The 20000-nt window shown below is 45.8% G+C and overlaps 60 non-coding genes and 3 pseudogenes across 60 annotated transcripts; all 63 read right to left on the bottom strand.

The window, feature by feature from the left end:
- Positions 1–120: 120 nt before the first annotated feature.
- Positions 121–239, bottom strand: LOC118963911. The gene has a single exon (XR_005050976.1). It is a non-coding gene; the product is annotated as a 5S ribosomal RNA (ribosomal RNA).
- A 177-nt stretch (positions 240–416) lies between these two features.
- On the bottom strand, positions 417–535 carry LOC118963866. The gene has a single exon (XR_005050931.1). It is a non-coding gene; the product is annotated as a 5S ribosomal RNA (ribosomal RNA).
- A 177-nt stretch (positions 536–712) lies between these two features.
- On the bottom strand, positions 713–831 carry LOC118963871. The gene has a single exon (XR_005050936.1). It is a non-coding gene; the product is annotated as a 5S ribosomal RNA (ribosomal RNA).
- Positions 832–1091: 260 nt separating this feature from the next.
- Positions 1092–1210, bottom strand: LOC118963870. Its single transcript, XR_005050935.1, has one exon. It is a non-coding gene; the product is annotated as a 5S ribosomal RNA (ribosomal RNA).
- A 177-nt stretch (positions 1211–1387) lies between these two features.
- On the bottom strand, positions 1388–1506 carry LOC118963869. The gene has a single exon (XR_005050934.1). It is a non-coding gene; the product is annotated as a 5S ribosomal RNA (ribosomal RNA).
- A 177-nt stretch (positions 1507–1683) lies between these two features.
- Positions 1684–1802, bottom strand: LOC118963868. Its single transcript, XR_005050933.1, has one exon. It is a non-coding gene; the product is annotated as a 5S ribosomal RNA (ribosomal RNA).
- A 260-nt stretch (positions 1803–2062) lies between these two features.
- On the bottom strand, positions 2063–2181 carry LOC118963867. Its single transcript, XR_005050932.1, has one exon. It is a non-coding gene; the product is annotated as a 5S ribosomal RNA (ribosomal RNA).
- A 178-nt stretch (positions 2182–2359) lies between these two features.
- LOC118963980 lies at positions 2360–2478 on the bottom strand. The gene has a single exon (XR_005051042.1). It is a non-coding gene; the product is annotated as a 5S ribosomal RNA (ribosomal RNA).
- A 177-nt stretch (positions 2479–2655) lies between these two features.
- On the bottom strand, positions 2656–2774 carry LOC118963979. Its single transcript, XR_005051041.1, has one exon. It is a non-coding gene; the product is annotated as a 5S ribosomal RNA (ribosomal RNA).
- Positions 2775–2951: 177 nt separating this feature from the next.
- Positions 2952–3070, bottom strand: LOC118963978. Its single transcript, XR_005051040.1, has one exon. It is a non-coding gene; the product is annotated as a 5S ribosomal RNA (ribosomal RNA).
- A 177-nt stretch (positions 3071–3247) lies between these two features.
- Positions 3248–3366, bottom strand: LOC118963977. Its single transcript, XR_005051039.1, has one exon. It is a non-coding gene; the product is annotated as a 5S ribosomal RNA (ribosomal RNA).
- Positions 3367–3544: 178 nt separating this feature from the next.
- LOC118963976 lies at positions 3545–3663 on the bottom strand. Its single transcript, XR_005051038.1, has one exon. It is a non-coding gene; the product is annotated as a 5S ribosomal RNA (ribosomal RNA).
- A 259-nt stretch (positions 3664–3922) lies between these two features.
- On the bottom strand, positions 3923–4041 carry LOC118963974. The gene has a single exon (XR_005051036.1). It is a non-coding gene; the product is annotated as a 5S ribosomal RNA (ribosomal RNA).
- A 177-nt stretch (positions 4042–4218) lies between these two features.
- On the bottom strand, positions 4219–4338 carry LOC118963928. The gene has a single exon (XR_005050993.1). It is a non-coding gene; the product is annotated as a 5S ribosomal RNA (ribosomal RNA).
- Positions 4339–4516: 178 nt separating this feature from the next.
- On the bottom strand, positions 4517–4635 carry LOC118963973. The gene has a single exon (XR_005051035.1). It is a non-coding gene; the product is annotated as a 5S ribosomal RNA (ribosomal RNA).
- Positions 4636–4814: 179 nt separating this feature from the next.
- On the bottom strand, positions 4815–4933 carry LOC118963972. Its single transcript, XR_005051034.1, has one exon. It is a non-coding gene; the product is annotated as a 5S ribosomal RNA (ribosomal RNA).
- Positions 4934–5192: 259 nt separating this feature from the next.
- On the bottom strand, positions 5193–5311 carry LOC118963936 (annotated as a pseudogene).
- Positions 5312–5488: 177 nt separating this feature from the next.
- On the bottom strand, positions 5489–5607 carry LOC118963971. Its single transcript, XR_005051033.1, has one exon. It is a non-coding gene; the product is annotated as a 5S ribosomal RNA (ribosomal RNA).
- A 177-nt stretch (positions 5608–5784) lies between these two features.
- Positions 5785–5903, bottom strand: LOC118963970. Its single transcript, XR_005051032.1, has one exon. It is a non-coding gene; the product is annotated as a 5S ribosomal RNA (ribosomal RNA).
- Positions 5904–6162: 259 nt separating this feature from the next.
- LOC118963969 lies at positions 6163–6281 on the bottom strand. The gene has a single exon (XR_005051031.1). It is a non-coding gene; the product is annotated as a 5S ribosomal RNA (ribosomal RNA).
- Positions 6282–6458: 177 nt separating this feature from the next.
- Positions 6459–6577, bottom strand: LOC118963968. The gene has a single exon (XR_005051030.1). It is a non-coding gene; the product is annotated as a 5S ribosomal RNA (ribosomal RNA).
- Positions 6578–6754: 177 nt separating this feature from the next.
- Positions 6755–6873, bottom strand: LOC118963967. The gene has a single exon (XR_005051029.1). It is a non-coding gene; the product is annotated as a 5S ribosomal RNA (ribosomal RNA).
- A 177-nt stretch (positions 6874–7050) lies between these two features.
- Positions 7051–7169, bottom strand: LOC118963966. Its single transcript, XR_005051028.1, has one exon. It is a non-coding gene; the product is annotated as a 5S ribosomal RNA (ribosomal RNA).
- A 177-nt stretch (positions 7170–7346) lies between these two features.
- LOC118963965 lies at positions 7347–7465 on the bottom strand. The gene has a single exon (XR_005051027.1). It is a non-coding gene; the product is annotated as a 5S ribosomal RNA (ribosomal RNA).
- A 177-nt stretch (positions 7466–7642) lies between these two features.
- LOC118963935 lies at positions 7643–7758 on the bottom strand (annotated as a pseudogene).
- A 259-nt stretch (positions 7759–8017) lies between these two features.
- LOC118963963 lies at positions 8018–8136 on the bottom strand. The gene has a single exon (XR_005051025.1). It is a non-coding gene; the product is annotated as a 5S ribosomal RNA (ribosomal RNA).
- A 177-nt stretch (positions 8137–8313) lies between these two features.
- LOC118963962 lies at positions 8314–8432 on the bottom strand. The gene has a single exon (XR_005051024.1). It is a non-coding gene; the product is annotated as a 5S ribosomal RNA (ribosomal RNA).
- Positions 8433–8609: 177 nt separating this feature from the next.
- LOC118963961 lies at positions 8610–8728 on the bottom strand. Its single transcript, XR_005051023.1, has one exon. It is a non-coding gene; the product is annotated as a 5S ribosomal RNA (ribosomal RNA).
- A 177-nt stretch (positions 8729–8905) lies between these two features.
- Positions 8906–9024, bottom strand: LOC118963960. The gene has a single exon (XR_005051022.1). It is a non-coding gene; the product is annotated as a 5S ribosomal RNA (ribosomal RNA).
- A 177-nt stretch (positions 9025–9201) lies between these two features.
- LOC118963959 lies at positions 9202–9320 on the bottom strand. The gene has a single exon (XR_005051021.1). It is a non-coding gene; the product is annotated as a 5S ribosomal RNA (ribosomal RNA).
- Positions 9321–9497: 177 nt separating this feature from the next.
- On the bottom strand, positions 9498–9616 carry LOC118963958. The gene has a single exon (XR_005051020.1). It is a non-coding gene; the product is annotated as a 5S ribosomal RNA (ribosomal RNA).
- A 260-nt stretch (positions 9617–9876) lies between these two features.
- LOC118963957 lies at positions 9877–9995 on the bottom strand. The gene has a single exon (XR_005051019.1). It is a non-coding gene; the product is annotated as a 5S ribosomal RNA (ribosomal RNA).
- Positions 9996–10172: 177 nt separating this feature from the next.
- LOC118963956 lies at positions 10173–10291 on the bottom strand. Its single transcript, XR_005051018.1, has one exon. It is a non-coding gene; the product is annotated as a 5S ribosomal RNA (ribosomal RNA).
- A 177-nt stretch (positions 10292–10468) lies between these two features.
- LOC118963955 lies at positions 10469–10587 on the bottom strand. The gene has a single exon (XR_005051017.1). It is a non-coding gene; the product is annotated as a 5S ribosomal RNA (ribosomal RNA).
- A 177-nt stretch (positions 10588–10764) lies between these two features.
- LOC118963954 lies at positions 10765–10883 on the bottom strand. The gene has a single exon (XR_005051016.1). It is a non-coding gene; the product is annotated as a 5S ribosomal RNA (ribosomal RNA).
- Positions 10884–11060: 177 nt separating this feature from the next.
- Positions 11061–11179, bottom strand: LOC118963952. Its single transcript, XR_005051014.1, has one exon. It is a non-coding gene; the product is annotated as a 5S ribosomal RNA (ribosomal RNA).
- Positions 11180–11356: 177 nt separating this feature from the next.
- LOC118963951 lies at positions 11357–11475 on the bottom strand. The gene has a single exon (XR_005051013.1). It is a non-coding gene; the product is annotated as a 5S ribosomal RNA (ribosomal RNA).
- Positions 11476–11652: 177 nt separating this feature from the next.
- Positions 11653–11771, bottom strand: LOC118963950. Its single transcript, XR_005051012.1, has one exon. It is a non-coding gene; the product is annotated as a 5S ribosomal RNA (ribosomal RNA).
- A 177-nt stretch (positions 11772–11948) lies between these two features.
- LOC118963949 lies at positions 11949–12067 on the bottom strand. The gene has a single exon (XR_005051011.1). It is a non-coding gene; the product is annotated as a 5S ribosomal RNA (ribosomal RNA).
- Positions 12068–12244: 177 nt separating this feature from the next.
- On the bottom strand, positions 12245–12363 carry LOC118963948. Its single transcript, XR_005051010.1, has one exon. It is a non-coding gene; the product is annotated as a 5S ribosomal RNA (ribosomal RNA).
- A 259-nt stretch (positions 12364–12622) lies between these two features.
- On the bottom strand, positions 12623–12741 carry LOC118963947. Its single transcript, XR_005051009.1, has one exon. It is a non-coding gene; the product is annotated as a 5S ribosomal RNA (ribosomal RNA).
- Positions 12742–12918: 177 nt separating this feature from the next.
- LOC118963946 lies at positions 12919–13037 on the bottom strand. The gene has a single exon (XR_005051008.1). It is a non-coding gene; the product is annotated as a 5S ribosomal RNA (ribosomal RNA).
- Positions 13038–13214: 177 nt separating this feature from the next.
- On the bottom strand, positions 13215–13333 carry LOC118963945. Its single transcript, XR_005051007.1, has one exon. It is a non-coding gene; the product is annotated as a 5S ribosomal RNA (ribosomal RNA).
- A 260-nt stretch (positions 13334–13593) lies between these two features.
- On the bottom strand, positions 13594–13712 carry LOC118963944. The gene has a single exon (XR_005051006.1). It is a non-coding gene; the product is annotated as a 5S ribosomal RNA (ribosomal RNA).
- A 176-nt stretch (positions 13713–13888) lies between these two features.
- On the bottom strand, positions 13889–14007 carry LOC118963943. The gene has a single exon (XR_005051005.1). It is a non-coding gene; the product is annotated as a 5S ribosomal RNA (ribosomal RNA).
- A 177-nt stretch (positions 14008–14184) lies between these two features.
- Positions 14185–14303, bottom strand: LOC118963941. Its single transcript, XR_005051003.1, has one exon. It is a non-coding gene; the product is annotated as a 5S ribosomal RNA (ribosomal RNA).
- A 254-nt stretch (positions 14304–14557) lies between these two features.
- Positions 14558–14676, bottom strand: LOC118963940. The gene has a single exon (XR_005051002.1). It is a non-coding gene; the product is annotated as a 5S ribosomal RNA (ribosomal RNA).
- Positions 14677–14852: 176 nt separating this feature from the next.
- LOC118963939 lies at positions 14853–14971 on the bottom strand. The gene has a single exon (XR_005051001.1). It is a non-coding gene; the product is annotated as a 5S ribosomal RNA (ribosomal RNA).
- Positions 14972–15148: 177 nt separating this feature from the next.
- Positions 15149–15267, bottom strand: LOC118963938. The gene has a single exon (XR_005051000.1). It is a non-coding gene; the product is annotated as a 5S ribosomal RNA (ribosomal RNA).
- Positions 15268–15526: 259 nt separating this feature from the next.
- Positions 15527–15645, bottom strand: LOC118963927. The gene has a single exon (XR_005050992.1). It is a non-coding gene; the product is annotated as a 5S ribosomal RNA (ribosomal RNA).
- Positions 15646–15822: 177 nt separating this feature from the next.
- LOC118963916 lies at positions 15823–15941 on the bottom strand. Its single transcript, XR_005050981.1, has one exon. It is a non-coding gene; the product is annotated as a 5S ribosomal RNA (ribosomal RNA).
- A 177-nt stretch (positions 15942–16118) lies between these two features.
- Positions 16119–16236, bottom strand: LOC118963933. The gene has a single exon (XR_005050998.1). It is a non-coding gene; the product is annotated as a 5S ribosomal RNA (ribosomal RNA).
- Positions 16237–16411: 175 nt separating this feature from the next.
- On the bottom strand, positions 16412–16531 carry LOC118963932. The gene has a single exon (XR_005050997.1). It is a non-coding gene; the product is annotated as a 5S ribosomal RNA (ribosomal RNA).
- A 177-nt stretch (positions 16532–16708) lies between these two features.
- LOC118963905 lies at positions 16709–16827 on the bottom strand. The gene has a single exon (XR_005050970.1). It is a non-coding gene; the product is annotated as a 5S ribosomal RNA (ribosomal RNA).
- Positions 16828–17086: 259 nt separating this feature from the next.
- Positions 17087–17205, bottom strand: LOC118963894. The gene has a single exon (XR_005050959.1). It is a non-coding gene; the product is annotated as a 5S ribosomal RNA (ribosomal RNA).
- Positions 17206–17382: 177 nt separating this feature from the next.
- Positions 17383–17501, bottom strand: LOC118963883. Its single transcript, XR_005050948.1, has one exon. It is a non-coding gene; the product is annotated as a 5S ribosomal RNA (ribosomal RNA).
- Positions 17502–17676: 175 nt separating this feature from the next.
- LOC118963872 lies at positions 17677–17795 on the bottom strand. The gene has a single exon (XR_005050937.1). It is a non-coding gene; the product is annotated as a 5S ribosomal RNA (ribosomal RNA).
- Positions 17796–18051: 256 nt separating this feature from the next.
- Positions 18052–18170, bottom strand: LOC118963975. Its single transcript, XR_005051037.1, has one exon. It is a non-coding gene; the product is annotated as a 5S ribosomal RNA (ribosomal RNA).
- Positions 18171–18346: 176 nt separating this feature from the next.
- LOC118963964 lies at positions 18347–18465 on the bottom strand. The gene has a single exon (XR_005051026.1). It is a non-coding gene; the product is annotated as a 5S ribosomal RNA (ribosomal RNA).
- A 176-nt stretch (positions 18466–18641) lies between these two features.
- Positions 18642–18760, bottom strand: LOC118963953. Its single transcript, XR_005051015.1, has one exon. It is a non-coding gene; the product is annotated as a 5S ribosomal RNA (ribosomal RNA).
- A 258-nt stretch (positions 18761–19018) lies between these two features.
- Positions 19019–19137, bottom strand: LOC118963942. The gene has a single exon (XR_005051004.1). It is a non-coding gene; the product is annotated as a 5S ribosomal RNA (ribosomal RNA).
- A 177-nt stretch (positions 19138–19314) lies between these two features.
- Positions 19315–19432, bottom strand: LOC118963934. Its single transcript, XR_005050999.1, has one exon. It is a non-coding gene; the product is annotated as a 5S ribosomal RNA (ribosomal RNA).
- A 177-nt stretch (positions 19433–19609) lies between these two features.
- LOC118963937 lies at positions 19610–19731 on the bottom strand (annotated as a pseudogene).
- Positions 19732–20000: the final 269 nt, after the last annotated feature.

Here is a 20000-nt window from a genome sequence, read left to right as displayed (position 1 = left end):
ACAGATTGTTGGATGAAATACAAACTAACCTTGCTTACTTATTTCAAAGCGAGGGCACATATTTCAGCCTTGTGGGAAAAAACGGACAAAGAGTTGAAATTCCACAAGGCAGTGACAAAAAGCTTACAGCACCTGGTATTCCCAGGCGGTCTCCCATCCAAGTACTAACCAGGCCCGACCCTGCTTAGCTTCCGAGATCGGACGGGATCAGGCGTACTCAGGCCAGTGTGGCCGTAAGCGAAAGGCAATCTCAAAAAGTGGATGAAATTGCATATACTGTAGCCATAATTTGTAGCACAGATTGTTGGATGAAATACAAACTAACCTTGCTTACTTATTTCAAAGCGAGGGCACATATTTCAGCCTTGTGGGAAAAAACGGACAAAGAGTTGAAATTCCACAAGGCAGTGACAAAAAGCTTACAGCACCTGGTATTCCCAGGCGGTCTCCCATCCAAGTACTAACCAGGCCCGACCCTGCTTAGCTTCCGAGATCGGACGGGATCAGGCGTACTCAGGCCGGTGTGGCCGTAAGCGAAAGGCAATCTCAAAAAGTGGATGAAATTGCATATACTGTAGCCATAATTTGTAGCACAGATTGTTGGATGAAATACAAACTAACCTTGCTTACTTATTTCAAAGCGAGGGCACATATTTCAGCCTTGTGGGAAAAAACGGACAAAGAGTTGAAATTCCACAAGGCAGTGACAAAAAGCTTACAGCACCTGGTATTCCCAGGCGGTCTCCCATCCAAGTACTAACCAGGCCCGACCCTGCTTAGCTTCCGAGATCGGACGAGATCAGGCGTACTCAGGCCGGTGTGGCCGTAAGCGAGAAACTATCTCTTGGTGCACTATGTAAAGTCAAAGTGAGCCTGATTAACAGCTGTTGCATTTCCACCATTTAGATAAGCATCTTTGTGTCACTCAAAAAGTGGATGAAATTGCATATACTGTAGCCATAATTTGTAGCACAGATTGTTGGATGAAATACAAACTAACCTTGCTTACTTATTTCAAAGCGAGGGCACATATTTCAGCCTTGTGGGAAAAAACGGACAAAGAGTTGAAATTCCACAAGGCAGTGACAAAAAGCTTACAGCACCTGGTATTCCCAGGCGGTCTCCCATCCAAGTACTAACCAGGCCCGACCCTGCTTAGCTTCCGAGATCGGACGAGATCAGGCGTACTCAGGCCGGTGTGGCCGTAAGCGAAAGGCAATCTCAAAAAGTGGATGAAATTGCATATACTGTAGCCATAATTTGTAGCACAGATTGTTGGATGAAATACAAACTAACCTTGCTTACTTATTTCAAAGCGAGGGCACATATTTCAGCCTTGTGGGAAAAAACGGACAAAGAGTTGAAATTCCACAAGGCAGTGACAAAAAGCTTACAGCACCTGGTATTCCCAGGCGGTCTCCCATCCAAGTACTAACCAGGCCCGACCCTGCTTAGCTTCCGAGATCGGACGAGATCAGGCGTACTCAGGCCGGTGTGGCCGTAAGCGAAAGGCAATCTCAAAAAGTGGATGAAATTGCATATACTGTAGCCATAATTTGTAGCACAGATTGTTGGATGAAATACAAACTAACCTTGCTTACTTATTTCAAAGCGAGGGCACATATTTCAGCCTTGTGGGAAAAAACGGACAAAGAGTTGAAATTCCACAAGGCAGTGACAAAAAGCTTACAGCACCTGGTATTCCCAGGCGGTCTCCCATCCAAGTACTAACCAGGCCCGACCCTGCTTAGCTTCCGAGATCGGACGAGATCAGGCGTACTCAGGCCGGTGTGGCCGTAAGCGAGAAACTATCTCTTGGTGCACTATGTAAAGTCAAAGTGAGCCTGATTAACAGCTGTTGCATTTCCACCATTTAGATAAGCATCTTTGTGTCACTCAAAAAGTGGAAGAAATTGCATATACTGTAGCCATAATTTGTAGCACAGATTGTTGGATGAAATACAAACTAACCTTGCTTACTTATTTCAAAGCGAGGGCACATATTTCAGCCTTGTGGGAAAAAACGGACAAAGAGTTGAAATTCCACAAGGCAGTGACAAAAAGCTTACAGCACCTGGTATTCCCAGGCGGTCTCCCATCCAAGTACTAACCAGGCCCGACCCTGCTTAGCTTCCGAGATCGGACGAGATCAGGCGTACTCAGGCCGGTGTGGCCGTAAGCGAAAGGCAATCTCAAAAAGTGGATGAAATTGCATATACTGTAGCCATAATTTGTAGCACAGATTGTTGGATGAAATACAAACTAACCTTGCTTACTTATTTCAAAGCGAGGGCACATATTTCAGCCTTGTGGGAAAAAAACGGACAAAGAGTTGAAATTCCACAAGGCAGTGACAAAAAGCTTACAGCACCTGGTATTCCCAGGCGGTCTCCCATCCAAGTACTAACCAGGCCCGACCCTGCTTAGCTTCCGAGATCGGACGAGATCAGGCGTACTCAGGCCGGTGTGGCCGTAAGCGAAAGGCAATCTCAAAAAGTGGATGAAATTGCATATACTGTAGCCATAATTTGTAGCACAGATTGTTGGATGAAATACAAACTAACCTTGCTTACTTATTTCAAAGCGAGGGCACATATTTCAGCCTTGTGGGAAAAAACGGACAAAGAGTTGAAATTCCACAAGGCAGTGACAAAAAGCTTACAGCACCTGGTATTCCCAGGCGGTCTCCCATCCAAGTACTAACCAGGCCCGACCCTGCTTAGCTTCCGAGATCGGACGAGATCAGGCGTACTCAGGCCGGTGTGGCCGTAAGCGAAAAGCAATCTCAAAAAGTGGATGAAATTGCATATACTGTAGCCATAATTTGTAGCACAGATTGTTGGATGAAATACAAACTAACCTTGCTTACTTATTTCAAAGCGAGGGCACATATTTCAGCCTTGTGGGAAAAAACGGACAAAGAGTTGAAATTCCACAAGGCAGTGACAAAAAGCTTACAGCACCTGGTATTCCCAGGCGGTCTCCCATCCAAGTACTAACCAGGCCCGACCCTGCTTAGCTTCCGAGATCGGACGAGATCAGGCGTACTCAGGCCGGTGTGGCCGTAAGCGAAAGGCAATCTCAAAAAGTGGATGAAATTGCATATACTGTAGCCATAATTTGTAGCACAGATTGTTGGATGAAATACAAACTAACCTTGCTTACTTATTTCAAAGCGAGGGCACATATTTCAGCCTTGTGGGAAAAAACGGACAAAGAGTTGAAATTCCACAAGGCAGTGACAAAAAGCTTACAGCACCTGGTATTCCCAGGCGGTCTCCCATCCAAGTACTAACCAGGCCCGACCCTGCTTAGCTTCCGAGATCGGACGAGATCAGGCGTACTCAGGCCGGTGTGGCCGTAAGCGAAAGGCAATCTCAAAAAGTGGATGAAATTGCATATACTGTAGCCATAATTTGTAGCACAGATTGTTGGATGAAATACAAACTAACCTTGCTTACTTATTTCAAAGCGAGGGCACATATTTCAGCCTTGTGGGAAAAAAACGGACAAAGAGTTGAAATTCCACAAGGCAGTGACAAAAAGCTTACAGCACCTGGTATTCCCAGGCGGTCTCCCATCCAAGTACTAACCAGGCCCGACCCTGCTTAGCTTCCGAGATCGGACGAGATCAGGCGTACTCAGGCCGGTGTGGCCGTAAGCGAGAAACTATCTCTTGGTGCACTATGTAAAGTCAAAGTGAGCCTGATTAACAGCTGTTGCATTTCCACATTTAGATAAGCATCTTTGTGTCACTCAAAAAGTGGAAGAAATTGCATATACTGTAGCCATAATTTGTAGCACAGATTGTTGGATGAAATACAAACTAACCTTGCTTACTTATTTCAAAGCGAGGGCACATATTTCAGCCTTGTGGGAAAAAACGGACAAAGAGTTGAAATTCCACAAGGCAGTGACAAAAAGCTTACAGCACCTGGTATTCCCAGGCGGTCTCCCATCCAAGTACTAACCAGGCCCGACCCTGCTTAGCTTCCGAGATCGGACGAGATCAGGCGTACTCAGGCCGGTGTGGCCGTAAGCAAAAGGCAATCTCAAAAAGTGATGAAATTGCATATACTGTAGCCATAATTTGTAGCACAGATTGTTGGATGAAATACAAACTAACCTTGCTTACTTATTTCAAAGCGAGGGCACATATTTCAGCCTTGTGGGAAAAAAACGGACAAAGAGTTGAAATTCCACAAGGCAGTGACAAAAAGCTTACAGCACCTGGTATTCCCAGGCGGTCTCCCATCCAAGTACTAACCCAGGCCCGACCCTGCTTAGCTTCCGAGATCGGACGAGATCAGGCGTACTCAGGCCGGTGTGGCCGTAAGCGAAAGGCAATCTCAAAAAAGTGGATGAAATTGCATATACTGTAGCCATAATTTGTAGCACAGATTGTTGGATGAAATACAAACTACCTTGCTTACTTATTTCAAAGCGAGGGCACATATTTCAGCCTTGTGGGAAAAAAACGGACAAAGAGTTGAAATTCCACAAGGCAGTGACAAAAAGCTTACAGCACCTGGTATTCCCAGGCGGTCTCCCATCCAAGTACTAACCAGGCCCGACCCTGCTTAGCTTCCGAGATCGGACGAGATCAGGCGTACTCAGGCCGGTGTGGCCGTAAGCGAAAGGCAATCTCAAAAAGTGGATGAAATTGCATATACTGTAAGCCATAATTTGTAGCACAGATTGTTGGATGAAATACAAACTAACCTTGCTTACTTATTTCAAAGCGAGGGCCACATATTTCAGCCTTGTGGGAAAAAACGGACAAAGAGTTGAAATTCCACAAGGCAGTGACAAAAAGCTTACAGCACCTGGTATTCCCAGGCGGTCTCCCATCCAAGTACTAACCAGGCCCGACCCTGCTTAGCTTCCGAGATCGGACGAGATCAGGCGTACTCAGGCCGGTGTGGCCGTAAGCGAGAAACTATCTCTTGGTGCACTATGTAAAGTCAAAGTGAGCCTGATTAACAGCTGTTGCATTTCCACCATTTAGATAAGCATCTTTGTGTCACTCAAAAAGTGGAAGAAATTGCATATACTGTAGCCATAATTTGTAGCACAGATTGTTGGATGAAATACAAACTAACCTTGCTTACTTATTTCAAAGCGAGGGCACATATTCAGCCTTGTGGGAAAAAACGGACAAAGAGTTGAAATTCCACAAGGCAGTGACAAAAAGCTTACAGCACCTGGTATTCCCAGGCGGTCTCCCATCAAGTACTAACCAGGGCCCGACCCTGCTTAGCTTCCGAGATCGGACGAGATCAGGCGTACTCAGGCCGGTGTGGCCGTAAGCGAAAGGCAATCTCAAAAAGTGGATGAAATTGCATATACTGTAGCCATAATTTGTAGCACAGATTGTTGGATGAAATACAAACTAACCTTGCTTACTTATTTCAAAGCGAGGGCACATATTTCAGCCTTGTGGGAAAAAACGGACAAAGAGTTGAAATTCCACAAGGCAGTGACAAAAAGCTTACAGCACCTGGTATTCCCAGGCGGTCTCCCATCCAAGTACTAACCAGGCCCGACCCTGCTTAGCTTCCGAGATCGGACGAGATCAGGCGTACTCAGGCCGGTGTGGCCGTAAGCGAAAGGCAATCTCAAAAAGTGGATGAAATTGCATATACTGTAGCCATAATTTGTAGCACAGATTGTTGGATGAAATACAAACTAACCTTGCTTACTTATTTCAAAGCGAGGGCACATATTTCAGCCTTGTGGGAAAAAACGGACAAAGAGTTGAAATTCCACAAGGCAGTGACAAAAAGCTTACAGCACCTGGTATTCCCAGGCGGTCTCCCATCCAAGTACTAACCAGGCCCGACCCTGCTTAGCTTCCGAGATCGGACGAGATCAGGCGTACTCAGGCCGGTGTGGCCGTAAGCGAGAAACTATCTCTTGGTGCACTATGTAAAGTCAAAGTGAGCCTGATTAACAGCTGTTGCATTTCCACCATTTAGATAAGCATCTTTGTGTCACTCAAAAGTGGAAGAAATTGCATATACTGTAGCCATAATTTGTAGCACAGATTGTTGGATGAAATACAAACTAACCTTGCTTACTTATTTCAAAGCGAGGGCACATATTTCAGCCTTGTGGGAAAAAACGGACAAAGAGTTGAAATTCCACAAGGCAGTGACAAAAAGCTTACAGCACCTGGTATTCCCAGGCGGTCTCCCATCCAAGTACTAACCAGGCCCGACCCTGCTTAGCTTCCGAGATCGGACGAGATCAGGCGTACTCAGGCCGGTGTGGCCGTAAGCGAAAGGCAATCTCAAAAAGTGGATGAAATTGCATATACTGTAGCCATAATTTGTAGCACAGATTGTTGGATGAAATACAAACTAACCTTGCTTACTTATTTCAAAGCGAGGGCACATATTTCAGCCTTGTGGGAAAAAACGGACAAAGAGTTGAAATTCCACAAGGCAGTGACAAAAAGCTTACAGCACCTGGTATTCCCAGGCGGTCTCCCATCCAAGTACTAACCAGGCCCGACCCTGCTTAGCTTCCGAGATCGGACGAGATCAGGCGTACTCAGGCCGGTGTGGCCGTAAGCGAAAGGCAATCTCAAAAAGTGGATGAAATTGCATATACTGTAGCCATAATTTGTAGCACAGATTGTTGGATGAAATACAAACTAACCTTGCTTACTTATTTCAAAGCGAGGGCACATATTTCAGCCTTGTGGGAAAAAACGGACAAAGAGTTGAAATTCCACAAGGCAGTGACAAAAAGCTTACAGCACCTGGTATTCCCAGGCGGTCTCCCATCCAAGTACTAACCAGGCCCGACCCTGCTTAGCTTCCGAGATCGGACGAGATCAGGCGTACTCAGGCCGGTGTGGCCGTAAGCGAAAGGCAATCTCAAAAAGTGGATGAAATTGCATATACTGTAGCCATAATTTGTAGCACAGATTGTTGGATGAAATACAAACTAACCTTGCTTACTTATTTCAAAGCGAGGGCACATATTTCAGCCTTGTGGGAAAAAACGGACAAAGAGTTGAAATTCCACAAGGCAGTGACAAAAAGCTTACAGCACCTGGTATTCCCAGGCGGTCTCCCATCCAAGTACTAACCAGGCCCGACCCTGCTTAGCTTCCGAGATCGGACGAGATCAGGCGTACTCAGGCCGGTGTGGCCGTAAGCGAAAGGCAATCTCAAAAAGTGGATGAAATTGCATATACTGTAGCCATAATTTGTAGCACAGATTGTTGGATGAAATACAAACTAACCTTGCTTACTTATTTCAAAGCGAGGGCACATATTTCAGCCTTGTGGGAAAAAACGGACAAAGAGTTGAAATTCCACAAGGCAGTGACAAAAAGCTTACAGCACCTGGTATTCCCAGGCGGTCTCCCATCCAAGTACTAACCAGGCCCGACCCTGCTTAGCTTCCGAGATCGGACGAGATCAGGCGTACTCAGGCCGGTGTGGCCGTAAGCGAAAGGCAATCTCAAAAAGTGGATGAAATTGCATATACTGTAGCCATAATTTGTAGCACAGATTGTTGGATGAAATACAAACTAACCTTGCTTACTTATTTCAAAGCGAGGGCACATATTTCAGCCTTGTGGGAAAAAACGGACAAAGAGTTGAAATTCCACAAGGCAGTGACAAAAAGCTTACAGCACCTGGTATTCCCAGGCGGTCTCCCATCCAAGTACTAACCAGGCCCGACCCTGCTTAGCTTCCGAGATCGGACGAGATCAGGCGTACTCAGGGTGTGGCCGTAAGCGAGAAACTATCTCTTGTGCACTATGTAAAGTCAAAGTGAGCCTGATTAACAGCTGTTGCATTTCCACCATTTAGATAAGCATCTTTGTGTCACTCAAAAAGTGGAAGAAATTGCATATACTGTAGCCATAATTTGTAGCACAGATTGTTGGATGAAATACAAACTAACCTTGCTTACTTATTTCAAAGCGAGGGCACATATTTCAGCCTTGTGGGAAAAAACGGACAAAGAGTTGAAATTCCACAAGGCAGTGACAAAAAGCTTACAGCACCTGGTATTCCCAGGCGGTCTCCCATCCAAGTACTAACCAGGCCCGACCCTGCTTAGCTTCCGAGATCGGACGAGATCAGGCGTACTCAGGCCGGTGTGGCCGTAAGCGAAAGGCAATCTCAAAAAGTGGATGAAATTGCATATACTGTAGCCATAATTTGTAGCACAGATTGTTGGATGAAATACAAACTAACCTTGCTTACTTATTTCAAAGCGAGGGCACATATTTCAGCCTTGTGGGAAAAAACGGACAAAGAGTTGAAATTCCACAAGGCAGTGACAAAAAGCTTACAGCACCTGGTATTCCCAGGCGGTCTCCCATCCAAGTACTAACCAGGCCCGACCCTGCTTAGCTTCCGAGATCGGACGAGATCAGGCGTACTCAGGCCGGTGTGGCCGTAAGCGAAAGGCAATCTCAAAAAGTGGATGAAATTGCATATACTGTAGCCATAATTTGTAGCACAGATTGTTGGATGAAATACAAACTAACCTTGCTTACTTATTTCAAAGCGAGGGCACATATTTCAGCCTTGTGGGAAAAAACGGACAAAGAGTTGAAATTCCACAAGGCAGTGACAAAAAGCTTACAGCACCTGGTATTCCCAGGCGGTCTCCCATCCAAGTACTAACCAGGCCCGACCCTGCTTAGCTTCCGAGATCGGACGAGATCAGGCGTACTCAGGCCGGTGTGGCCGTAAGCGAAAGGCAATCTCAAAAAGTGGATGAAATTGCATATACTGTAGCCATAATTTGTAGCACAGATTGTTGGATGAAATACAAACTAACCTTGCTTACTTATTTCAAAGCGAGGGCACATATTTCAGCCTTGTGGGAAAAAACGGACAAAGAGTTGAAATTCCACAAGGCAGTGACAAAAAGCTTACAGCACCTGGTATTCCCAGGCGGTCTCCCATCCAAGTACTAACCAGGCCCGACCCTGCTTAGCTTCCGAGATCGGACGAGATCAGGCGTACTCAGGCCGGTGTGGCCGTAAGCGAAAGGCAATCTCAAAAAGTGGATGAAATTGCATATACTGTAGCCATAATTTGTAGCACAGATTGTTGGATGAAATACAAACTAACCTTGCTTACTTATTTCAAAGCGAGGGCACATATTTCAGCCTTGTGGGAAAAAACGGACAAAGAGTTGAAATTCCACAAGGCAGTGACAAAAAGCTTACAGCACCTGGTATTCCCAGGCGGTCTCCCATCCAAGTACTAACCAGGCCCGACCCTGCTTAGCTTCCGAGATCGGACGAGATCAGGCGTACTCAGGCCGGTGTGGCCGTAAGCGAAAGGCAATCTCAAAAAGTGGATGAAATTGCATATACTGTAGCCATAATTTGTAGCACAGATTGTTGGATGAAATACAAACTAACCTTGCTTACTTATTTCAAAGCGAGGGCACATATTTCAGCCTTGTGGGAAAAAACGGACAAAGAGTTGAAATTCCACAAGGCAGTGACAAAAAGCTTACAGCACCTGGTATTCCCAGGCGGTCTCCCATCCAAGTACTAACCAGGCCCGACCCTGCTTAGCTTCCGAGATCGGACGAGATCAGGCGTACTCAGGCCGGTGTGGCCGTAAGCGAGAAACTATCTCTTGGTGCACTATGTAAAGTCAAAGTGAGCCTGATTAACAGCTGTTGCATTTCCACCATTTAGATAAGCATCTTTGTGTCACTCAAAAAGTGGAAGAAATTGCATATACTGTAGCCATAATTTGTAGCACAGATTGTTGGATGAAATACAAACTAACCTTGCTTACTTATTTCAAAGCGAGGGCACATATTTCAGCCTTGTGGGAAAAAACGGACAAAGAGTTGAAATTCCACAAGGCAGTGACAAAAAGCTTACAGCACCTGGTATTCCCAGGCGGTCTCCCATCCAAGTACTAACCAGGCCCGACCCTGCTTAGCTTCCGAGATCGGACGAGATCAGGCGTACTCAGGCCGGTGTGGCCGTAAGCGAAAGGCAATCTCAAAAAGTGGATGAAATTGCATATACTGTAGCCATAATTTGTAGCACAGATTGTTGGATGAAATACAAACTAACCTTGCTTACTTATTTCAAAGCGAGGGCACATATTTCAGCCTTGTGGGAAAAAACGGACAAAGAGTTGAAATTCCACAAGGCAGTGACAAAAAGCTTACAGCACCTGGTATTCCCAGGCGGTCTCCCATCCAAGTACTAACCAGGCCCGACCCTGCTTAGCTTCCGAGATCGGACGAGATCAGGCGTACTCAGGCCGGTGTGGCCGTAAGCGAAAGGCAATCTCAAAAAGTGGATGAAATTGCATATACTGTAGCCATAATTTGTAGCACAGATTGTTGGATGAAATACAAACTAACCTTGCTTACTTATTTCAAAGCGAGGGCACATATTTCAGCCTTGTGGGAAAAAACGGACAAAGAGTTGAAATTCCACAAGGCAGTGACAAAAAGCTTACAGCACCTGGTATTCCCAGGCGGTCTCCCATCCAAGTACTAACCAGGCCCGACCCTGCTTAGCTTCCGAGATCGGACGAGATCAGGCGTACTCAGGCCGGTGTGGCCGTAAGCGAAAGGCAATCTCAAAAAGTGGATGAAATTGCATATACTGTAGCCATAATTTGTAGCACAGATTGTTGGATGAAATACAAACTAACCTTGCTTACTTATTTCAAAGCGAGGGCACATATTTCAGCCTTGTGGGAAAAAACGGACAAAGAGTTGAAATTCCACAAGGCAGTGACAAAAAGCTTACAGCACCTGGTATTCCCAGGCGGTCTCCCATCCAAGTACTAACCAGGCCCGACCCTGCTTAGCTTCCGAGATCGGACGAGATCAGGCGTACTCAGGCCGGTGTGGCCGTAAGCGAAAGGCAATCTCAAAAAGTGGATGAAATTGCATATACTGTAGCCATAATTTGTAGCACAGATTGTTGGATGAAATACAAACTAACCTTGCTTACTTATTTCAAAGCGAGGGCACATATTTCAGCCTTGTGGGAAAAAACGGACAAAGAGTTGAAATTCCACAAGGCAGTGACAAAAAGCTTACAGCACCTGGTATTCCCAGGCGGTCTCCCATCCAAGTACTAACCAGGCCCGACCCTGCTTAGCTTCCGAGATCGGACGAGATCAGGCGTACTCAGGCCGGTGTGGCCGTAAGCGAAAGGCAATCTCAAAAAGTGGATGAAATTGCATATACTGTAGCCATAATTTGTAGCACAGATTGTTGGATGAAATACAAACTAACCTTGCTTACTTATTTCAAAGCGAGGGCACATATTTCAGCCTTGTGGGAAAAAACGGACAAAGAGTTGAAATTCCACAAGGCAGTGACAAAAAGCTTACAGCACCTGGTATTCCCAGGCGGTCTCCCATCCAAGTACTAACCAGGCCCGACCCTGCTTAGCTTCCGAGATCGGACGAGATCAGGCGTACTCAGGCCGGTGTGGCCGTAAGCGAAAGGCAATCTCAAAAAGTGGATGAAATTGCATATACTGTAGCCATAATTTGTAGCACAGATTGTTGGATGAAATACAAACTAACCTTGCTTACTTATTTCAAAGCGAGGGCACATATTTCAGCCTTGTGGGAAAAAACGGACAAAGAGTTGAAATTCCACAAGGCAGTGACAAAAAGCTTACAGCACCTGGTATTCCCAGGCGGTCTCCCATCCAAGTACTAACCAGGCCCGACCCTGCTTAGCTTCCGAGATCGGACGAGATCAGGCGTACTCAGGCCGGTGTGGCCGTAAGCGAAAGGCAATCTCAAAAAGTGGATGAAATTGCATATACTGTAGCCATAATTTGTAGCACAGATTGTTGGATGAAATACAAACTAACCTTGCTTACTTATTTCAAAGCGAGGGCACATATTTCAGCCTTGTGGGAAAAAACGGACAAAGAGTTGAAATTCCACAAGGCAGTGACAAAAAGCTTACAGCACCTGGTATTCCCAGGCGGTCTCCCATCCAAGTACTAACCAGGCCCGACCCTGCTTAGCTTCCGAGATCGGACGAGATCAGGCGTACTCAGGCCGGTGTGGCCGTAAGCGAAAGGCAATCTCAAAAAGTGGATGAAATTGCATATACTGTAGCCATAATTTGTAGCACAGATTGTTGGATGAAATACAAACTAACCTTGCTTACTTATTTCAAAGCGAGGGCACATATTTCAGCCTTGTGGGAAAAAACGGACAAAGAGTTGAAATTCCACAAGGCAGTGACAAAAAGCTTACAGCACCTGGTATTCCCAGGCGGTCTCCCATCCAAGTACTAACCAGGCCCGACCCTGCTTAGCTTCCGAGATCGGACGAGATCAGGCGTACTCAGGCCGGTGTGGCCGTAAGCGAGAAACTATCTCTTGTGCACTATGTAAAGTCAAAGTGAGCCTGATTAACAGCTGTTGCATTTCCACCATTTAGATAAGCATCTTTGTGTCACTCAAAAAGTGGAAGAAATTGCATATACTGTAGCCATAATTTGTAGCACAGATTGTTGGATGAAATACAAACTAACCTTGCTTACTTATTTCAAAGCGAGGGCACATATTTCAGCCTTGTGGGAAAAAACGGACAAAGAGTTGAAATTCCACAAGGCAGTGACAAAAAGCTTACAGCACCTGGTATTCCCAGGCGGTCTCCCATCCAAGTACTAACCAGGCCCGACCCTGCTTAGCTTCCGAGATCGGACGAGATCAGGCGTACTCAGGCCGGTGTGGCCGTAAGCGAAAGGCAATCTCAAAAAGTGGATGAAATTGCATATACTGTAGCCATAATTTGTAGCACAGATTGTTGGATGAAATACAAACTAACCTTGCTTACTTATTTCAAAGCGAGGGCACATATTTCAGCCTTGTGGGAAAAAACGGACAAAGAGTTGAAATTCCACAAGGCAGTGACAAAAAGCTTACAGCACCTGGTATTCCCAGGCGGTCTCCCATCCAAGTACTAACCAGGCCCGACCCTGCTTAGCTTCCGAGATCGGACGAGATCAGGCGTACTCAGGCCGGTGTGGCCGTAAGCGAAAGGCAATCTCAAAAAGTGGATGAAATTGCATATACTGTAGCCATAATTTGTAGCACAGATTGTTGGATGAAATACAAACTAACCTTGCTTACTTATTTCAAAGCGAGGGCACATATTTCAGCCTTGTGGGAAAAAACGGACAAAGAGTTGAAATTCCACAAGGCAGTGACAAAAAGCTTACAGCACCTGGTATTCCCAGGCGGTCTCCCATCCAAGTACTAACCAGGCCCGACCCTGCTTAGCTTCCGAGATCGGACGAGATCAGGCGTACTCAGGCCGGTGTGGCCGTAAGCGAGAAACTATCTCTTGGTGCACTATGTAAAGTCAAAGTGAGCCTGATTAACAGCTGTTGCATTTCCACCATTTAGATAAGCATCTTTGTGTCACTCAAAAAGTGGAAGAAATTGCATATACTGTAGCCATAATTTGTAGCACAGATTGTTGGATGAAATACAAACTAACCTTGCTTACTTATTTCAAAGCGAGGGCACATATTTCAGCCTTGTGGGAAAAAACGGACAAAGAGTTGAAATTCCACAAGGCAGTGACAAAAAGCTTACAGCACCTGGTATTCCCAGGCGGTCTCCCATCCAAGTACTAACCAGGCCCGACCCTGCTTAGCTTCCGAGATCGGACGAGATCAGGCGTACTCAGGCCGGTGTGGCCGTAAGCGAAAGGCAATCTCAAAAAGTGGATGAAATTGCATATACTGTAGCCATAATTTGTAGCACAGATTGTTGGATGAAATACAAACTAACCTTGCTTACTTATTTCAAAGCGAGGGCACATATTTCAGCCTTGTGGGAAAAACGGACAAAGAGTTGAAATTCCACAAGGCAGTGACAAAAAGCTTACAGCACCTGGTATTCCCAGGCGGTCTCCCATCCAAGTACTAACCAGGCCCGACCCTGCTTAGCTTCCGAGATCGGACGAGATCAGGCGTACTCAGGCCGGTGTGGCCGTAAGCGAAAGGCAATCTCAAAAAGTGGATGAAATTGCATATACTGTAGCCATAATTTGTAGCACAGATTGTTGGATGAAATACAAACTAACCTTGCTTACTTATTTCAAAGCGAGGGCACATATTTCAGCCTTGTGGGAAAAAACGGACAAAGAGTTGAAATTCCACAAGGCAGTGACAAAAAGCTTACAGCACCTGGTATTCCCAGGCGGTCTCCCATCCAAGTACTAACCAGGCCCGACCCTGCTTAGCTTCCGAGATCGGACGAGATCAGGCGTACTCAGGCCGGTGTGGCCGTAAGCGAGAAACTATCTCTTGGTGCACTATGTAAAGTCAAAGTGAGCCTGATTAACAGCTGTTGCACCATTTAGATAAGCATCTTTGTGTCACTCAAAAAGTGGAAGAAATTGCATATACTGTAGCCATAATTTGTAGCACAGATTGTTGGATGAAATACAAACTAACCTTGCTTACTTATTTCAAAGCGAGGGCACATATTTCAGCCTTGTGGGAAAAAACGGACAAAGAGTTGAAATTCCACAAGGCAGTGACAAAAAGCTTACAGCACCTGGTATTCCCAGGCGGTCTCCCATCCAAGTACTAACCAGGCCCGACCCTGCTTAGCTTCCGAGATCGGACGAGATCAGGCGTACTCAGGCCGGTGTGGCCGTAAGCGAAAGGCAATCTCAAAAGTGGATGAAATTGCATATACTGTAGCCATAATTTGTAGCACAGATTGTTGGATGAAATACAAACTAACCTTGCTTACTTATTTCAAAGCGAGGGCACATATTTCAGCCTTGTGGGAAAAAACGGACAAAGAGTTGAAATTCCACAAGGCAGTGACAAAAAGCTTACAGCACCTGGTATTCCCAGGCGGTCTCCCATCCAAGTACTAACCAGGCCCGACCCTGCTTAGCTTCCGAGATCGGACGAGATCAGGCGTACTCAGGCCGGTGTGGCCGTAAGCGAAAGGCAATCTCAAAAAGTGGATGAAATTGCATATACTGTAGCCATAATTTGTAGCACAGATTGTTGGATGAAATACAAACTAACCTTGCTTACTTATTTCAAAGCGAGGGCACATATTTCAGCCTTGTGGGAAAAAACGGACAAAGAGTTGAAATTCCACAAGGCAGTGACAAAAAGCTTACAGCACCTGGTATTCCCAGGCGGTCTCCCATCCAAGTACTAACCAGGCCCGACCCTGCTTAGCTTCCGAGATCGGACGAGATCAGGCGTACTCAGGCCGGTGTGGCCGTAAGCGAGAAACTATCTCTTGGTGCACTATGTAAAGTCAAAGTGAGCCTGATTAACAGCTGTTGCATTTCCACCATTTAGATAAGCATCTTTGTGTCACTCAAAAGTGGAAGAAATTGCATATACTGTAGCCATAATTTGTAGCACAGATTGTTGGATGAAATACAAACTAACCTTGCTTACTTATTTCAAAGCGAGGGCACATATTTCAGCCTTGTGGGAAAAAACGGACAAAGAGTTGAAATTCCACAAGGCAGTGACAAAAAGCTTACAGCACCTGGTATTCCCAGGCGGTCTCCCATCCAAGTACTAACCAGGCCCGACCCTGCTTAGCTTCCGAGATCGGACGAGATCAGGCGTACTCAGGCCGGTGTGGCCGTAAGCGAAAGGCAATCTCAAAAAGTGGATGAAATTGCATATACTGTAGCCATAATTTGTAGCACAGATTGTTGGATGAAATACAAACTAACCTTGCTTACTTATTTCAAAGCGAGGGCACATATTTCAGCCTTGTGGGAAAAAACGGACAAAGAGTTGAAATTCCACAAGGCAGTGACAAAAAGCTTACAGCACCTGGTATTCCCAGGCGGTCTCCCATCCAAGTACTAACCAGGCCCGACCCTGCTTAGCTTCCGAGATCGGACGAGATCAGGCGTACTCAGGCCGGTGTGGCCGTAAGCGAAAGGCAATCTCAAAAAGTGGATGAAATTGCATATACTGTAGCCATAATTTGTAGCACAGATTGTTGGATGAAATACAAACTAACCTTGCTTACTTATTTCAAAGCGAGGGCACATATTTCAGCCTTGTGGGAAAAAACGGACAAAGAGTTGAAATTCCACAAGGCAGTGACAAAAAGCTTACAGCACCTGGTATTCCCAGGCGGTCTCCATCCAAGTACTAACCAGGCCCGACCCTGCTTAGCTTCCGAGATCGGACGAGATCAGGCGTACTCAGGCCGGTGTGGCCGTAAGCGAAGGCAATCTCAAAAGTGGATGAAATTGCATATACTGTAGCCATAATTTGTAGCACAGATTGTTGGATGAAATACAAACTAACCTTGCTTACTTATTTCAAAGCGAGGGCACATATTTCAGCCTTGTGGGAAAAAACGGACAAAGAGTTGAAATTCCACAAGGCAGTGACAAAAAGCTTACAGCACCTGGTATTCCCAGGCGGTCTCCCCATCCAAGTACTAACCAGGCCCGACCCTGCTTAGCTTCCGAGATCGGACGAGATCAGGCGTACTCAGGCCGGTGTGGCCGTAAGCGAAAGGCAATCTCAAAAAGTGGATGAAATTGCATATACTGTAGCCATAATTTGTAGCACAGATTGTTGGATGAAATACAAACTAACCTTGCTTACTTATTTCAAAGCGAGGGCACATATTTCAGCCTTGTGGGAAAAAACGGACAAAGAGTTGAAATTCCACAAGGCAGTGACAAAAAGCTTACAGCACCTGGTATTCCCAGGCGGTCTCCCATCCAAGTACTAACCAGGCCCGACCCTGCTTAGCTTCCGAGATCGGACGAGATCAGGCGTACTCAGGCCGGTGTGGCCGTAAGCGAGAAACTATCTCTTGGTGCACTATGTAAAGTCAAAGTGAGCCTGATTAACAGCTGTTGCATTTCCACCATTTAGATAAGCATCTTTGTGTCACTCAAAAGTGGAAGAAATTGCATATACTGTAGCCATAATTTGTAGCACAGATTGTTGGATGAAATACAAACTAACCTTGCTTACTTATTTCAAAGCGAGGGCACATATTTCAGCCTTGTGGGAAAAAACGGACAAAGAGTTGAAATTCCACAAGGCAGTGACAAAAAGCTTACAGCACCTGGTATTCCCAGGCGGTCTCCCATCCAAGTACTAACCAGGCCCGACCCTGCTTAGCTTCCGAGATCGGACGAGATCAGGCGTACTCAGGCCGGTGTGGCCGTAAGCGAAAGGCAATCTCAAAAAGTGGATGAAATTGCATATACTGTAGCCATAATTTGTAGCACAGATTGTTGGATGAAATACAAACTAACCTTGCTTACTTATTTCAAAGCGAGGGCACATATTTCAGCCTTGTGGGAAAAAACGGACAAAGAGTTGAAATTCCACAAGGCAGTGACAAAAAGCTTACAGCACCTGGTATTCCCAGGCGGTCTCCCATCCAAGTACTAACCAGGCCCGACCCTGCTTAGCTTCCGAGATCGGACGAGATCAGGCGTACTCAGGCCGGTGTGGCCGTAAGCGAAAGGCAATCTCAAAAAGTGGATGAAATTGCATATACTGTAGCCATAATTTGTAGCACAGATTGTTGGATGAAATACAAACTAACCTTGCTTACTTATTTCAAAGCGAGGGCACATATTTCAGCCTTGTGGGAAAAACGGACAAAGAGTTGAAATTCCACAAGGCAGTGACAAAAGCTTACAGCACCTGGTATTCCCAGGCGGTCTCCCATCCAAGTACTAACCAGGCCCGACCCTGCTTAGCTTCCGAGATCGGACGAGATCAGGCGTACTCAGGCCGGTGTGGCCGTAAGCGAGAAACTATCTCTTGGTGCACTATGTAAAGTCAAAGTGAGCCTGATTAACAGCTGTTGCATTTCCACCATTTAGATAGCATCTTTGTGTCACTCAAAGTGGAGAAATTGCATATACTGTAGCCATAATTTGTAGCACAGATTGTTGGATGAAATACAAACTAACCTTGCTTACTTATTTCAAAGCGAGGGCACATATTTCAGCCTTGTGGGAAAAAACGGACAAAGAGTTGAAATTCCACAAGGCAGTGACAAAAAGCTTACAGCACCTGGTATTCCCAGGCGGTCTCCCATCCAAGTACTAACCAGGCCCGACCCTGCTTAGCTTCCGAGATCGGACGAGATCAGGCGTACTCAGGCCGGTGTGGCCGTAAGCGAAAGGCAATCTCAAAAAGTGGATGAAATTGCATATACTGTAGCCATAATTTGTAGCACAGATTGTTGGATGAAATACAAACTAACCTTGCTTACTTATTTCAAAGCGAGGGCACATATTTCAGCCTTGTGGGAAAAAACGGACAAAGAGTTGAAATTCCACAAGGCAGTGACAAAAGCTTACAGCACCTGGTATTCCCAGGCGGTCTCCCATCCAAGTACTAACCAGGCCCGACCCTGCTTAGCTTCCGAGATCGGACGAGATCAGGCGTACTCAGGCCGGTGTGGCCGTAAGCGAAAGGCAATCTCAAAAAGTGGATGAAATTGCATATACTGTAGCCATAATTTGTAGCACAGATTGTTGGATGAAATACAAACTAACCTTGCTTACTTATTTCAAAGCGAGGGCACATATTTCAGCCTTGTGGGAAAAACGGACAAAGAGTTGAAATTCCACAAGGCAGTGACAAAAAGCTTACAGCACCTGGTATTCCCAGGCGGTCTCCCATCCAAGTACTAACCAGGCCCGACCCTGCTTAGCTTCCGAGATCGGACGAGATCAGGCGTACTCAGGCCGGTGTGGCCGTAAGCGAGAACTATCTCTTGGTGCACTATGTAAAGTCAAAGTGAGCCTGATTAACAGCTGTTGCATTTCCACCATTTAGATAAGCATCTTTGTGTCACTCAAAAGTGGAAGAAATTGCATATACTGTAGCCATAATTTGTAGCACAGATTGTTGGATGAAATACAAACTAACCTTGCTTACTTATTTCAAAGCGAGGGCACATATTTCAGCCTTGTGGGAAAAAACGGACAAAGAGTTGAAATTCCACAAGGCAGTGACAAAAAGCTTACAGCACCTGGTATTCCCAGGCGGTCTCCCATCCAAGTACTAACCAGGCCCGACCCTGCTTAGCTTCCGAGATCGGACGAGATCAGGCGTACTCAGGCCGGTGTGGCCGTAAGCGAAAGGCAATCTCAAAAAGTGGATGAAATTGCATATACTGTAGCCATAATTTGTAGCACAGATTGTTGGATGAAATACAAACTAACCTTGCTTACTTATTTCAAAGCGAGGGCACATATTTCAGCCTTGTGGGAAAAAACGGACAAAGAGTTGAAATTCCACAAGGCAGTGACAAAAAGCTTACAGCACCTGGTATTCCCAGGCGGTCTCCCATCCAAGTACTAACCAGCCCGACCCTGCTTAGCTTCCGAGATCGGACGAGATCAGGCGTACTCAGGCCGGTGTGGCCGTAAGCGAAAGGCAATCTCAAAAAGTGGATGAAATTGCATATACTGTAGCCATAATTTGTAGCACAGATTGTTGGATGAAATACAAACTAACCTTGCTTACTTATTTCAAAGCGAGGGCACATATTTCAGCCTTGTGGGAAAAAACGGACAAAGAGTTGAAATTCCACAAGGCAGTGACAAAAAGCTTACAGCACCTGGTATTCCCAGGCGGTCTCCCATCCAAGTACTACCAGGCAGGCCCGACCCTGCTTAGCTTCCGAGATCGGACGAGATCAGGCGTACTCAGGCCGGTGTGGCCGTAAGCGAGAAACTATCTCTTGGTGCACTATGTAAAGTCAAAGTGAGCCTGATTAACAGCTGTTGCATTTCCACCATTTAGATAAGCATCTTTGTGTCACTCAAAAGTGGGAAGAAATTGCATATACTGTAGCCATAATTTAGCACAGATTGTTGGATGAATACAAACTAACCTTGCTTACTTATTTCAAGCGAGGGCACATATTTCAGCCTTTGGGAAAAAACGGACAAAGAGTTGAAATTCCACAAGGCAGTGACAAAAAGCTTACAGCACCT

Source organism: Oncorhynchus mykiss, unplaced genomic scaffold (assembly GCF_013265735.2).
Source record: "Oncorhynchus mykiss isolate Arlee unplaced genomic scaffold, USDA_OmykA_1.1 un_scaffold_869, whole genome shotgun sequence".
In the NCBI taxonomy this organism is placed as follows: Eukaryota; Metazoa; Chordata; class Actinopteri; order Salmoniformes; family Salmonidae; genus Oncorhynchus; species Oncorhynchus mykiss.
Note: the sequence above shows the minus strand (reverse complement) of the source record. Positions and strands in the feature narration are given on the sequence as shown.